The 10,652-nt window shown below is 36.4% G+C and overlaps 7 non-coding genes across 7 annotated transcripts; 3 read left to right on the forward strand and 4 right to left on the reverse strand.

Moving 5' to 3' along the window:
• Nucleotides 1-966: 966 nt before the first annotated feature.
• Nucleotides 967-1,179, reverse strand: LOC134309396 (small nucleolar RNA U3). The gene has a single exon (XR_010011132.1). It is a non-coding gene; the product is annotated as a small nucleolar RNA U3 (small nucleolar RNA).
• An 821-nt stretch (nt 1,180-2,000) lies between these two features.
• Nucleotides 2,001-2,211, forward strand: LOC134309406 (small nucleolar RNA U3). The gene has a single exon (XR_010011141.1). It is a non-coding gene; the product is annotated as a small nucleolar RNA U3 (small nucleolar RNA).
• Nucleotides 2,212-3,506: 1,295 nt separating this feature from the next.
• On the reverse strand, nt 3,507-3,719 carry LOC134309339 (small nucleolar RNA U3). Its single transcript, XR_010011077.1, has one exon. It is a non-coding gene; the product is annotated as a small nucleolar RNA U3 (small nucleolar RNA).
• Nucleotides 3,720-4,203: 484 nt separating this feature from the next.
• On the forward strand, nt 4,204-4,416 carry LOC134309352 (small nucleolar RNA U3). The gene has a single exon (XR_010011090.1). It is a non-coding gene; the product is annotated as a small nucleolar RNA U3 (small nucleolar RNA).
• A 1,145-nt stretch (nt 4,417-5,561) lies between these two features.
• LOC134309344 (small nucleolar RNA U3) lies at nt 5,562-5,774 on the reverse strand. The gene has a single exon (XR_010011082.1). It is a non-coding gene; the product is annotated as a small nucleolar RNA U3 (small nucleolar RNA).
• An 820-nt stretch (nt 5,775-6,594) lies between these two features.
• Nucleotides 6,595-6,807, forward strand: LOC134309363 (small nucleolar RNA U3). Its single transcript, XR_010011100.1, has one exon. It is a non-coding gene; the product is annotated as a small nucleolar RNA U3 (small nucleolar RNA).
• A 1,222-nt stretch (nt 6,808-8,029) lies between these two features.
• On the reverse strand, nt 8,030-8,102 carry trnar-ccu (transfer RNA arginine (anticodon CCU)). Its single transcript has one exon. It is a non-coding gene; the product is annotated as a tRNA-Arg (tRNA).
• Nucleotides 8,103-10,652: the final 2,550 nt, after the last annotated feature.

Below are 10,652 nucleotides of genomic sequence, written 5' to 3' on the forward strand. Positions count from 1 at the left end.
ATATTGATTAAAAAGTGATTAAGTTCAGTGAGGATTAGGGGGTTAGTATCATGAACAGTTCATCTGAAATATATAAAGTCTGTTTATTAATTTGATGTTTTTTATATTTACTGTATTTAACAAACACTTTAACACAGATAAATTTATAATAGTGACTGATACAGAACAAACAAGATTCTGTTACCAGAAGAAGAAACTGATTCTGAATCACACTTAAACATAAAACTCAAGAAATAACCTGCAAAGAAATGATAGATGTGGGTGGTGCTGTGGGTGGTGCGGTGGGTGGTGCGGTGGGTGGTGCGGTGGGTGGTGCGGTGGGTGGTGCGGTCACCTCACAACAAGAAGGGCCTGGGTTTAATGTCCAGGTGGAGCAGTTCAGGTACTTTTCTTTGTGGAGTTTGCATGTTCTCCTCATGTTTGTGCAGGTTTCCTATAAGCTCCAGTTTTCTCTCACAGTACAAAGACGTGCACGTGAGATGAACTGGAGATACTAAATTACCTGTCTGTGTTTATAATTAAACTTGAACTGATGAATCATGGGTAATTTATTAACCACCTGTTGTGTCATAAATGTAAAACATGATGTTTACATTCTAATAAATAAAATAAACAATGATCATTTCTGAAGCCTGAACCAGTTGTGGATTTGTGGACTACACAGAATAAATATTGGTGTGCAATGATTTTCTCTTATTTAAATTGGATTCCTATAGAATTTGTTTTGAGCATATGTGTACAAAAGAGAAAAATATAACAGCGCATCACTCAACTTCATGGTCTCTAAACATAAAAATAATAATTACCCTCAATAGATTGGTACTCTGAGCATTTTTATACATTGTTTACTAGTTAAACACCAACAAAGCTATAAATCAAACTACAGCACAAAAATAGTGATAAAAAAATCCCATAAAAAACACTGAGAACATGTATAACTATCTATATTAAACACCTCTTAAAATGACCACTCTGTACTGGTTTCTTTCTTCTAAATTGTTAGAAACAGTCAGAACATTCATCAATGATGAAGAGCAGATGAATAAATCATTCCTCTCCATCTGATTCATGCTCAGAAAGAAACATCACAGCTCATCATCATGGCTAAAAAGACATAACACTTTCAAATCACATTTCCTAGTCAGTAACTATAGAAATGATTCCTGAAAGTATAGTCTTAACCTAGAAGCAGCAGAACCCAGCTGAGTGATGTTCTCCTCTACACTTCACCCTCACACTAGATTCATCTCTCCAACATGAAGGTTTCTAGTAGAAGCTTCACAACACCAGTATCATCACAACTGTGTCATTATGTTCCTCCTGATACCTGAACCAGTTGTGATCATGGATTTGTGACTTGGACAGAAACAGCTTCTGGTCCTGGGGTAAAATAAATACACCCATTAAACCTGGTTATTTACCCAAATCTTATAAGAGTGCAGTTATTAAAACTCTTATTACAGAAACTAACCTTGATCTGTTTAATTATAGGTTAATACCAACATTTTTTATCGTCTCCAAGATTCTTGAAAAAAAAAGAATTCTGGTAAATAACAGCTGATGAAGAGTCCCAAACTCCACTCATGATGTGTGTTCACTCTCTCTGTAGAAAATACTGTTCATGTAGTGTTTCAAAATGTAAATAAATAGTTTCCTAAAATTTTGAATAATAAATGTCCAGTATAAATATTTAAACATTCTGTGTTTGTACAGCGTGTTACAAAAGGTTGTGTCCCAACAGAAACAGTATTTATAAAGCATTATAATCAGGATTTAGACTGAATTATAGTACTAAACCACATTCAGTACGAGGGTTAATAATCTTCTTCTATTACATCTTAGTGCAGTGTTTGATTCTACAGATCAGAATATTTTACTGGAGAGGCTGACTGGTGTTGTGAAGCTTCTACTAGAAACCTCCATGTTGGAGAGATGAATCTAGTGTGAGGGTGAAGTGTAGAGGAGAACATCACTCAGCTGGGTTCTGCTGCTTCCAGGTTAAGACTACTTTCAGGAATCATTTCTATAGTTACTGACTAGGAAATGTCATTTGAAAGTGTTACATCTCTTTAACCGTGGTGATGAGCTGTGATGTTTCTTTCTGAGCATGAATCAGATGGAGAGGAATTATTTATTCTTCTGCTCTTCTTCATTGATGAATGTTCTGACTGTTTCTAACAGCTTAGAAGAAGGAAGCATGTTCAGAATGGTTAAAATTGATCCTGGTTAAAGGAAGGTGTTGATGAATATAGATAGATATTTTATTGATCCTGAAGAAAATTAGAGTCCCAGTAGCATTGTACATTAAATCAAATCAAATACACACTATAAAGAAAACAAGTTACAACAATATAATTCTAGAAAGTACAAACACTTTTGACAGATTGAATGTAATCTGAGTTTTACATATATCGCATAGCTACAGAGCAGTTATTAATGATAAGGATGGATTGAGTGTAAATAAACAAAATAACCAAATGGAATGGAATTAAAAGTGCAGGAAGGTGCAGTTCCAAGTATACAGTATATGGTACAGAATAAATATAGATTAAATATTAAATATAAAGTGATGAGTGACAAGTATTGCACATTGGATTGGGCCAATATAGCCATAACTATATATACATTAGCATACATATGCATGTGTATGAATATACTTAAGTACACATATATACATGTACGTATATACGCTCAGTCCTTAGTGATCACCGTTGTCCACGAATGCTGGAGTTATAGAGCCTAATGATCTTTTTAATCTTTTAAGAACATTATTGAAATGAGACCAGTCCTCACATATCCTAAAAATATCCTGTTTTATTCCTGTTTTATTCCTGTTTTATTCCGACTGAGATATAAACATGTACACACAGAGGTAGCTCAGCGGTTAAGGTACTGGACTAGTAATCTTAAGATTGCCAGTTCAAGTGGCACCACCACCAAATTGCCACTATTGGGCTCCTGAGCAAGGCCCTTAACCTTTGATTGCTCAAATTGTGTTCAGTCATAATTGTAAATCACTTTTGATAAGAGTGTAAACATTCAGGCTGAAGTGTAAACACGGGTGTGTTCTATTCTGATCGAGGTGTAAACACGGGCGTGTTCTATTCTGATCGAGGTGTAAACTTCTCTTGGTGTGCTCAGATTGAAATGTTAGTTTGATTATCAGATTTTCAGGCTGTATGTAAACACAGTTACTTTCTCATACAGCAAAAATCTCTCTTGTAGATTAGAGCTTTGTAATACCTTCACTGGAATTCTGTTTTGTTACTTTGAAGGCTAGAAGTTGGTTCAGGTTAGTTCGTGATTCTGCTGTTTGGTAACAGACGGACCCCCAGGATTTTGAGTGAATATTTGAATTACAGTTTGTGAAAGAGAATGACTGACTGCTTATTTACATGAAATCAAATTAATACAGTTACAGAATGAACCCTAATTGTAAACAGTGAATCTAAAAATGCCCATACAGAGCAAGCATTGATTTCATTGTTTAAATTGTGTTAGTTCTAACCACTCTGAACATGTTTCTCTCTACTAAACTGTTAGAAACAGTCAGAACATTTATCAATGATGAAGAGCAGATGAATAAATCATTCCTCTCCATCTGACTCATGCTCAGAAAGAAACATCACAGCTCATCATCATGGTTAAAGAGATATAACACTTTCAAATCACATTTCCTAGTCAGTAACTATAGAAATGATTCCTGAAAGTATAGTCTTAACCTGGAAGCAGCAGAACCCAGCTGAGTGATGTTCTCCTCTACACTTCACCCTCACGCTAGATTCATCTCTCCAACATGGAGGTTTCTAGTAGAAGTTAATTACTATTAATATAAAAGTAGATATAACAATATCTGATTTACTCTTTGTGTTTTTAATAATTTAATAATTTTCTCTGATTGTTCTTATATTTATTAAACAGAAGAACTAAAGTTGAAGAGCTACGAGTTACTCAATGTATGTTTGTACGCTGTAAGTGTGAGTGTGTAGTGTGTATGAACATGTATGTTTAGTTTTAACTAACTCTGTTATATTTACATTTATTAAACTTTCTATACACACTAATTCATCTGTAGTACAATTCCACTGATAGAACGAGTAAAGATTCTACTGAATGTGTCAGAATGAACAGAGAGATGAATCTAGCGTGAGGGTGAAGTGTAGAGGAGAACATCACTCAGCTGGGTTCTGCTGCTTCCAGGTTAAGACTATACTTTCAGGAATCATTTCTATAGTTACTGACTAGGAAATGTGATTTGAACGTGTTATGTCTCTTTAACCATGATGATGAGCTGTGATGTTTCTTTCTGAGCATAAATCAGATGGAGAGGAATGATTTATTCGTCTGCTCTTTATCATTGATGAGTGTTCTGACTGTTTCTAACAGTTTAGATGAAAGAAACATGATCAGAGTGGTTAATGGTTATCTTGGTTGAATGATAGAGTTTAAATAGTTGTGGATGGTTTCTATGGAATGTGCTTTAAATAAACTGACCAGAATCTTGTGTGGAACAACATCTAAACTAATCTAAATGTAAGATACAGATATGCTTTGGGCAGGATGTTAATCCATTAAAGATGATCATTTTTGTTTATTATATTGATTAAAAAGTGATTAAGTTCAGTGAGGATTAGGGGGTTAGTATCATGACAAGTTCATCTGAAATATATAAAGTCTGTTTATTAATTTGATGTTTTTTATTTTTACAATATTTAACAAACACTTTAACACAGAGAAATTTAGTATAGTGACTGATACAGAACAAACAAGATTCTGTTACCAGAAGAAGAAACTGATTCTGAATCACACTTAAACATAAAACTCAAGAAATAACCTGCAAAGAAATGATAAATGTGGGTGGTGCGGTGGGTGGTGCGGTGGGTGGTGCGGTGGGTGGTGCGGTGGGTGGTGCGGTGGGTGGTGCGGTCACCTCACAACAAGAAGGGCCTGGGTTTAATGTCCAGGTGGAGCAGTTCAGGTACTTTTCTTTGTGGAGTTTGCATGTTCTCCTCATGTTTGTGCAGGTTTCCTATAAGCTCCAGTTTTCTCTCACAATACAAAGACGTGCACGTGAGATGAACTGGAGATACTAAATTACCTGTCTGTGTTTATAATTAAACTTGAACTGATGAATCATGGGTAATTTATAACCACCTCTTCTGTCATAAATGTAAAACATGATGTTTACATTCTAATAAATAAAATAAACAATGATCATTTCTGAAGCCTGAACCAGTTGTGGATTTGTGGACTACACAGAATAAATATTGGTGTGCAATGATTTTCTCTTATTTAAATTGGATTCCTATAGAATTTGTTTTGAGCATATGTGTACAAAAGAGAAAAATATAACAGCGCATCACTCAACTTCATGGTCTCTAAACATAAAAATAATAATTACCCTCAATAGATTGGTACTCTAAGCATTTTTATACATTGTTTACTAGTTAAACAGCAACAAAGCTATAAATCAGACCACAGCATAAAAACAGTGATAAAAAAATCCCATAAAAAACACTGAGAACATGTATAACTATCTATATTAAACACCTTTTAAAATGACCACTCTGAACATGTTTCTTTCATTTAAACTGTTAGAAACAGTCAGGACATTCATCAATGATGAAGAGCAGATGAATAAATCATTCCTCTTCATCTGATTCATGCTCAGAAAGAAACATCACAGCTCATCATCATGGCTAAAAAGACATAACACTTTCAAATCACATTTCCTAGTCAGTAACTTTAGAAATGATTCCTGAAAGTATAGTCTTAACCTAGAAGCAGCAGAACCCAGCTGAGTGATGTTCTCCTCTACACTTCACCCTCACACTAGATTCATCTCTCCAACATGAAGGTTTCTAGTAGAAGCTTCACAACACCAGTATCATCACAACTGTGTCATTATGTTCCTCCTGATACCTGAACCAGTTGTGATCATGGATTTGTGACTTGGACAGAAACAGCTTCTGGTCCTGGGGTAAAATAAATACACCCATTAAACCTGGTTATTTACCCAAATCTTATAAGAGTGCAGTTATTAAAACTCTTATTACAGAAACTAACATTGATCTGTTTAATTATAGGTTAATACCAACCTTTTTTATCGTCTCCAAGATTCTTGAAAAAAAAGAATTCTGGTAAATAACAGCTGATGAAGAGTCCCAAACTCCACTCATGGTGTGTGTTCACTCTCTCTGTAGTAAATACTGTTCATGTAGTGTTTCAAAATGTAAATAAATAGTTTCCTAAACTTTTGAATAATAAATGTCCAGTATAAATATTTAAACATTCTGTGTTTGTACAGCGTGTTACAAAAGGTTGTGTCCCAACAGAAACAGTATTTATAAAGCATTATAATCAGGATTTAGACTGAATTATAGTACTAAACCACATTCAGAACGAGGGTTAATAATCTTCTTCTATTAGATCTTAGTGCAGCGTTTGATTCTACAGATCAGAATCTTTTACTGGAGAGGCTGACTGGTGTTGTGAAGCTTCTACTAGAAACCTCCATGTTGGAGAGATGAATCTAGCGTGTAGGTGAAGTGTAGAGGAGAACATCACTCAGCTGGGTTCTGCTGCTTCCAGGTTAAGATTATACTTTCAGGAATCATTTCTATAGTTACTGACTAGGAAATATGATTTGAAAGTGTTAAGTCTCTTTAACCATGATGATGAGCTGTGATGTTTCTTTCTGAGCATGAATCAAATGGAGAGGAATGATTTATTCATCTGCTCTTCATCATTGATGAATGTTCTGACTGTATCTAACAGTTTAGAAGAAGGAAGCATGTTCAGAGTGGTTAAACGATGCTGGTTAAACTAGGAGCCTTAAAATATCATAAAGACTTGCAAAGTTCTTAACAGAATGAGCTTACAGTATGCAGTTGTGTTTTATTTTGCTTCTGTGCTGTTTGTAATTGTTTTATTAGATAATGGGAGTGTGATTAGATTGGCAGGAGTGATTTGTGATGGAAGAGTTTTGGCCCAAGTAAAAGGGAAAGTTTACACCTCAGTAGCAAGTAGTATAGAGGAAAGCTGGAGGTGGCAGAGATGAAGATGCCAAAATTCTCATTGGGATTGAGTATGGACAGGATTAGAAGTGAGTTGGGTAATGGGACAGCACAGGTAGAATGTTTTGAAGACAAAGTTAGGGAGAAACGATGGTTTGGTTATATTGTTTTATTGGGAGAAGTGTGCTGAGGAGGAGGAGGAGGAGAGGAAGGCAAAAGATGTTGCTTTGATGTGGTGTGGCGTACATGCATGTGGTTGGGGTGTCAGAGGAGGATGCTCAGGACAGGGTAAGATGGAGACGAATGATCTGCTGTGACAACCCCTTACAGGAACAGCCGAACAAAAGAAGAAAAATTGTTTGTTTTGATTAAAGCTTGTGGAAAGTAACGAATGGCTATTAGCACATTTATTCATTGTCTGTTTTTCCACCACTTTATCTTATTCAGAGTCGCAGTGGGTCTGAAACCGGAGAACCCAGAAGAGACCTACACATTCACGGGGAGAACATGCAAACTCCAGGAATCAGAGTCAGAAAAGACCCGGACCACTCCACCTGGAAGTCGAACACAGGTCCTTTATGCAGTGAGGTGACAGTGCTACCCACCGAGCCACCCTACTATTAGCATGTTTACACTAATAATATACTTGGGTTTATGCAGTATTGTGCTTACTTTATTTCTGTTCCCCATGGTGTTTGAAGTTCCAGAAGAAGAAGATAATAAATACACTCAAACATCAGTTTATCTGTGCCAGAAGTATTTAGTATTTAGGAGCAGTGTCACTGAGTCAAATATGCAAACGATTCATTTACTGATTCAAATCATGCTGAATACTGCAATACAGTGCAGTGAGTCGATTCTTTATCTGACTGAGTCGTTCAATCGAGTCATCCGTTCTTCAATGTAAAGATGGGAAATAGAGATTAAAGTGATCATTATTCTGTGAGGAATTAACCTATACGTTATAACACGTATTAATAGTAATACATTTAAAAAACTACAAAAAAGCGTTTCACCCCAGATGGGACTCGAACCCACAATCCCTGGCTTAGGAGGCCAGTGCCTTATCCATTAGGCCACTGGGGCTGCGATGAGCATGAATGTGAATCAGAGTCTTTATAAAACTATGTAAACTATATTTATTGCCGTTTCTTCATCGTTTTTAATATTTATTTACCTCACGATTTTATTACTTTTATCGGTTATATGTGCGTTTTACGATTTAGATGTAAATTCGGTAAGCGTTAGCATGTAGCTAATAATGTTGCTACTAACTAGGGTTGCCAACCGTCCCGTAAAATACGGAATCGTTCCATATTTGGAAACTAAACGCGGTGTTCCGTATTGAACTGATTTCTTGTAAGCAAAAGAACATCATATAGTTATATTATTATTATTATTCAAATGCAAATGCTTACAGGCTACTTTAGTACTGTACTGCTTAAAGAGTATCACAGCCCCCATGGTCATTTTAAACCCTTGACCCATTAATATACCCATCTGATTGGTAGGTGAGTCCACCTGTGAGTCCAGTGTCAACTTGTCACTGAAAGGTGAGGTGTGAGGGGCCAAGAGAATTAAGAGAGAAGGATTTATTTACAGAAGATGAGAGCACGGAAGACGAGCGATATTTGGATGCATTTTAATGCAATAAATCAATCAGAATGTCAGTACAAGTGACCCAAGTGAACCGGATCACATCACTGAGTGACTCAGATTAACCCGAGTGCATAGAATGAACCGAATTTACCACCACTATAAATACTCCGCTGTTTGAGTAGCGCAGTGGGCAGAGCGCATCGCGCACGTCCTTCTGCCCTAGGTTCGAATCCGGCTTAGGGCGAAACTAAAGTAACACAAGCAGGGCCGGTGCTATGGGGGCGCTGGGGTGGGCATTGCCCCAACCCTCCACCAATTTTCTTACTGCCCCCCATAAGCAACGCAGTCCAGAACCGGGCTGCATGTCAGTGTTAAGATGGATTATGTAAAAATGTTGTTTTCAGTATTGAGAAAAAAAGTTACATGATGTTCTTTATTCATGTAGTTTTGCCTAAAATCTGGTTCTGATTTATTATTATAAAGAATGAAAATAATAAATGTAAAACAGCTTAAATTAAACATTTTGATAATGTTCCTATGATGGTGTAAGACCCGTTATATTGTTTACAGGTGCAACCCTAACCGCCCCCGCTCCGGTAAACACCTGGCATCCCACACCCCACCCAATGCCTTCCGCCAACCCGCCAGCCCAGGGTGTTCCTTATTTCCAGTTCTGAAAGTTGGCAACCCTACTACTAACACTACATGTAGCTAATGTTACTTCACAAGCAGTGAATTTACACTAACTTAAAAACCACTTTTAAACAATTTATACAATACTGGAGTATTTTAGGTTGTTATATATATATATATCTCTTGAAGTTGGTTTAACGATACAAATTCCCCCCTGTGGTATAATAAGAGATCTTAACTTATCTTTTAAACCAGTTTTCCAATTACATACTTGGTAAAACAGTCACTTTTAATGTTACTTAGTGAATTTTATTTATTTATTTATTAGGATTGTAACGTCATGTTTTACACACTTTGGTTAGATTCATGACAGGACAGGTAGTTACTGGTTCAAGTTTAATATCAAACACAGTCATGGACAACTTAGCATCTCCAATTCACATCACTTGCATGTCTTTGGACTGCGGGACGAAGCCGGAGCTCCTGGAGGAAACCCATGCAGACACGGGGAGAACATGCAAACTCCACACAGAAAGGACCCGGACTGCCCACCCTGGGAATGGAAATAGTGATTATAAAGCTAAAGCGCTGGTTTCTTAACTTAAATTTGGTGACCACGTTTTGGTTTTGAAAAGAGGACACTAACAATTGTGCATAAACGTATTCTAAACAGCTGAGGGTTTAAGGGTCTTGCTTAAGGTAGATCAGTGGTGGCTGGTCTTTGGATTTGTAGGCAGCAGCTATGAGAAGCCAGTATTAAAAGTCCAACAGTGGTCATTTACAGTGTTGCCACTCTCCATTTTAACAATTCCCAAGATCTTTGGTACTAAAAATTCCAAGTAACTGAAAACAACAAAATTGTGAAGATCTATATAACTTATTTTCACAATTATTTACAAAAACAAAAATCCAGAGTTCACTGACAAAGAAAAAGTGGGATCATAATCTATATTAATATTTACAAATTGCAGTATTAAAAAAACTATTAATGTCTTACAAACCCAGAGAGTGTCTGATTCGCTATTACTATCGGACTCCGAAGATCTGGTCACAACATGAATTGTTTCTGACGGCTGACACAGATTTATTCCTACACAACATCTATCACAACAATCAACCAAAAACTGCAGTAAAATGCACGGATGACGACAGACGTGACGTTCTCATGTCCAAGAAAATGTAAGTAAGTAAAGAAGTAAATGTACAGCAGGTGTAGAAATGACCAGCGACAACTAAAGGTTATTATTTAGTTGTAGTGCACATTGTCATTCCTTATTTATGACTGTAGGCCATAAAATTACAGATTTTAATAGTTTGAGTGTAAATTAAAAAAATGCCCAAATCCCAAGTCGATCCCCCAAATTTCAAGGAGTGGCAACACTGAAAATGACTGATGCTTGTCTT

This window comes from Trichomycterus rosablanca, chromosome 2 (genome assembly GCF_030014385.1).
Source record: "Trichomycterus rosablanca isolate fTriRos1 chromosome 2, fTriRos1.hap1, whole genome shotgun sequence".
Taxonomy (NCBI): domain Eukaryota; kingdom Metazoa; phylum Chordata; class Actinopteri; order Siluriformes; family Trichomycteridae; genus Trichomycterus; species Trichomycterus rosablanca.